The sequence below is a fragment of the Erpetoichthys calabaricus genome, chromosome 14 (assembly GCF_900747795.2).
Source record: "Erpetoichthys calabaricus chromosome 14, fErpCal1.3, whole genome shotgun sequence".
Lineage (NCBI taxonomy): Eukaryota > Metazoa > Chordata > Cladistia > Polypteriformes > Polypteridae > Erpetoichthys > Erpetoichthys calabaricus.
Genome location: NC_041407.2, coordinates 91503209 through 91508136, shown reverse-complemented (window position 1 = coordinate 91508136; position 4928 = coordinate 91503209).

The window sequence follows — 4928 nt, the reverse complement described above, 5'->3', positions numbered from 1 at the left end:
TGCAGGCTGTGGCATCAGGCATGGTGTTGCAGGTGGTGGGATGGAAGGTTGGACTTGTGTCCATGTAAACCTGAAGTGACGTGGCCCCACGTCCACTGCTTTGCCTAATTTGTTTATTCTTTCCAGTTCTATAATTTGTGTTATTTTTGCACTTTGGCTGGCAAATCAGAATTTCCCAGGGTGTTTTATTTTTTTTACGAACTTTATAAGAATGATCTCAAGCTGGGACTGAACCGGTTGTGTGTTAATACTTGGTAACCAACAGTGGAAGACACCCAGCTAGTAGCACTGGGCATTGCAGTGTCCAACTTTACATGGTGGACAGAAGCTGTCTTTGCTTTATGTGACATCAAGCAGGTCACATCATCCTCTAGGGTACAAGGTAAACTAAACTACCTAAAGTGGTACTGGAGAGAATGACAGCAGTGTAACATGAACACATGGCGGGCGCCAAACAGAGTAAACGTGATGTCTTACAGAAAGTCACAGGGTTGCAGTGTTGAAGTGTACAGGTGGACATCTGCCTGCATGCAAGCCCACTCTATTGCAGGGACCAATTTATGTACACATTTATAACAATAATATATATATAAAATATACAGTTGGTATAGAAAAGAATCCCCCCCCCCCCTTCGAAATATTCACATTTTTTTTGCTTTACAGCCCTAAATGAAAACACACACAAAAATTTCTTCCTAGCTTTACTTACTCAATGCAACCAATAACATCCAAGTGAAAGATATCACAGCTACAGTTCAGAAAAATTATAAAAAAATATAAAACAAGACATAGTGAGATTAATAAAGGATCCCCCCAAAACGTCAATGTCATTTTGTTGAACCACCTTTTGCTTTAATGACACCCCTCGAGTCTGGTGGGGTATTTCTCTATCAGCTTTGCACATCTAGATTGAGCTATTAATATCCCCCCCCCCCTTCTTTACAGAACTGTTCAAGTTCGGTCAAATTGGATGATGAGTGTTGGTGGTCTGCTATCTTCAAATCTTTCCACAGATTTTTAGTGGGAAATAGGTCTGGGGTCTGACTGGCCACACGAGGACATTCACTTTTTTCTCCTTCAGCCACAGTGTGGTCAGTTTTGCTGTGTGCTTTGGGTGGTTGTTGTGTTGAAAGGTGAACATTCTGCCCATCTTCAACTTTCTGGCAGAGGGTAGCAGGCTTTCCTCAAGAATTTGACAGCGTTTTGCCCCATCCATTTTTCTTTCTACCCTAAAACCCCCACAACAGGATGCTGCCACCTCCATGCTTTACTGTAGGTATGGTGTGTTGTGGAAGGTGAGCTGCATTGGATTGCCGCCAGGTGTACTGTTCAGTATTGAGGCCAGATAGTTTGATTTTGGTCTCATTTAACTATAAGACATTTTTCCACTTGGCATCAGACTCTTCAAGGTGCATTGTGACAAAGTTCAAACGAACCTTAATGTGGCCTTTCTTGAGAAGTGACTTTTTCCTTGTTCCCTCCTGAACAAACCACAATTGTGGAGAGCTTGTGAAATTGTTGTCACATGCACACAATGACCACTCTTTGCCATCCAGTCCTGTAACTCCTTCAAAGTGCCCATTGGCCTCTTGGTAGCCTCTCTTACCAGTTTCCTCCTTGCTGTTCCATCCAGTTTGGAGGGACGGCCGGATCCAGGGAGGGTCCTAGTAGTACTAAACACTTGCCACTTCTTTATTATGGACTTTACTGAGCTCCTTGGGATTGATAAAGCCTTTGAGATTTATTTTGTATCCATCTCCTGCCTTATGTCTGTCCACAACTCTATCCGAGATCTTTTCAAAGTGGCTTGCCACCCATAGTCAGCTGTTTGCTGTCAGTTGCACTACCAAGCAAGGGAATGAATGCTCCAGGAAGAGCTTCACTAATCACACTCATTACAACTGATCACAGGTGGAAGGAAGCCATTAACCAGGGTCTGCAATGAAAATGGTGGGCACTGACACCTGATGGAGTTTAGTAGGGAGGTGATCCTTTTATTAATCGCAGTAGTTCTTGTTTTTTATTTTTTATTTTAATTCGTCTGAACTGTAGCTGTGATATCTTTCACTTGGATGTTATTGGTTGCATTGAGTAAGTAAGGCTGGAAAAAATATTGGTTTGTGTGTTTTCATTTAAGGCTGTAAAGCAAAAAAAAAATTGGAATATTTCAAAGGGGGGGGGGGTGTTCTTTTCTATACCCACTGTATAGAAAAAATAAAATATATGGAGGCAAAGGTATAAAACCCCCTTTTTGGCTAAACTCTTTAATATTTTTGATGAAACACACATATGGGAAACGCAGTGGGTTCACAAGGTCTTCAGACCCTTCGATTTATATGCATTAAGTTGCAGCCTTGTGCTAAAATTGTTTCAATTTACTTTTTCATCAAGCGAAACACAATGTGAAAACAGGATTTTACAAAATGTACAAAATAAACCAAAAAAACTGAAATATACCACTGACACTAGTATTAAGATCCTTTATTTGTTGAAACCTGTTTGGCACAGATTCTGCACCTCTTGGGTTTGATGTGACAAGCTTCACCCACCTGTTTTTGCACTTTTCTCCTCGACTATAGACTTTCTCAAGCTCTGTCAGGTTGGATGGAGGTCTTCAGTGGATAGCTGTTTTCAGGTTTCTCCAGAGATGTTCATGTGTGGCCACTCAGTAACATTTGCAGAGTTGTCCCATAGCCACTCCTGTGTTGTCTTTGTTTTGTGAACCTTCAGCCCAGTTTGAGAACCCAAATACACTGGAGCAGGTTTTCACGAAGGATATCTCTGCTTTGCTCTGTTCAGCTTTTCCTCATCCCTGACTCGTCTCCCAGCCCCTACGGTTACCACTGCCATGCTTTACTGTTAGAATATTATTGCACAGCTGGTGAGTGGTGCCCTGGTCTGTCCTGTTTTCATCTTGCCAGAGATTCTAGTTTCTCACAGTCAGGGAGTCCCCTAGGTGTGTTTTTGCAAATTCCTAGTAGGTTTCTGAGGAGAGGCTTTTGCCTGGCATCTCAAAGTCCGGATTCATGGAGCACTGCAGTGATGGTTGTATTTAGAAGTTTCTGTCAGGTTCTTGACCATCTCTTACCCCAGCCCTTCTGTCTTGATTGTGTAGTTTCACTTGACAGAATGTATTCTATTTAGGAATTATGAATACAACTGTACTCCAATAACCTTCTCCAATCCTTGCTCTAAGCTATGCAGACGATTCTTTGACTTTGTGGCTCGGTTTTTATTTAGCTGTGAGCCTTTCCCAATCAGTCCAGTCAACTGAATTGACAACAGGTGGACTCCAAACAAGGTGTAGAAACATCTGAACAGTGATAAATAGAATAGGATGCACCCGAGTGAAAGCAAAGGGTCTGAATACTTGTGCCATTTTCATTTTTTTTTTTTTAAATTGCAAAAATTTCTAAAATCCTATTTTTGCTTTGTCATTCTAAGGTATTGAATGTCATTGGATTGGGGGGGAGGGGGTTAAATGATTTTAGCACAAGACTCCAACATAAAATTTGAAGATGAAGTGACTGTGTGTGTGTTCCTGGGCTAAAACATCATCATGCATCATGGGAAAAGAGCCAATACAGCCCTCAACTCTCCACTGTTAACACCTGAGGTGCTCCGTCACCAAATGACACCCTGCTTGGCCTGCTCACCACTGCTAGCATATCATCACGTGCCAGTATATGATGAGCTTAATGAGGCTGCAAAAAAAATTCAAGTTGTCCCCCACCATCCGAGGGGGAAAAAGTCTTAAAAATACAGAGAGCTTCCATCCATCCATTTTCCAACCCGCTGAATCCGAACACAGGGTCACGGGGGTTTGCTGGAGCCAATCCCAGTCAACACAGGGCACAAGGCAGGAACCAATCCTGGGCAGAGTGCCAACCCACCGCAGGACACACCCACACACCAAGCACACACTAGGGCCAATTTAGAATCGCCAATCCACCTAACCTGCATGTCTTTTGGACTGTGGGAGGAAACCCACGCACACCAAGGAAAAATTTTTTTTTTTCCATGAGATTTCTTATAAGGTCCTTAACTTGATCAGTGACTCTACCTCAGGCAGACATTGTAGGAGTTTGTTGCCACTTTTATTGGTGGGCTTCCTACTTCTGCTTTTCATTTTTTGGATGTCAGTGGGATCCCCATAGAGGATGGACGAGAGGCCTGTTTTTGTACCATCTGTGTGCCTGCTGTTGCCATTTTATTTGTTTTCGATAGTTGGGGGGCAAATAAAAGTTGAACTAAAACAAATATCATTACACAACTTCTAATTGGCGAGAATGTCAAATTTGCTGGTACCATCGCCTGAAGTTATCTGAAGACCCAACTGTGGGAGGATATTCCTCAGTTTCACATTTCCAAAGTATTGCAAGCTCAGTTCTTTTTATGACAGCCAATACGGTGCTGTCTGCTGGAGCTGCTGTCCATACAGAGTGTTTACAGGTACAGTGAGATCAGCTGCTGTCGCTGCCGTCACCATCACACCCCCACCCCATCTTGGTGTAAAACATGCGACATCTGACAGACGAGTCTCTCCTCTGTTCGTAAGGTCCGGTGTTCCTTACTTCTTGCTGTCATGTTCTGTGCACTGTACTTCCAGCTGAGTGCTCAGTGGTTGTCAGCAATCACATGCACACAAAGCCCCTCCCCTCTATGACTTAATTCTGTTTGATTTTTGTCAAGGTGGGTTGCAGACTGGTTGGACCGAGTCACTGGGTATGTTGGACTACCTGTCGGCCGGGCACGGGGGTGGGTGGAGACTGCTTCTGACTTCCAAAAACTATAAAGTCTGCAACTGAAAATGGTGTCATGGGACATGGCGTTTAGATGAAATATGAGATCAAATTATAACAGTGCAAAAAAAAAAAAAGGTACCCCATCTAACCAAAATCTATAAATGTCAAGAAACATTTGACTAC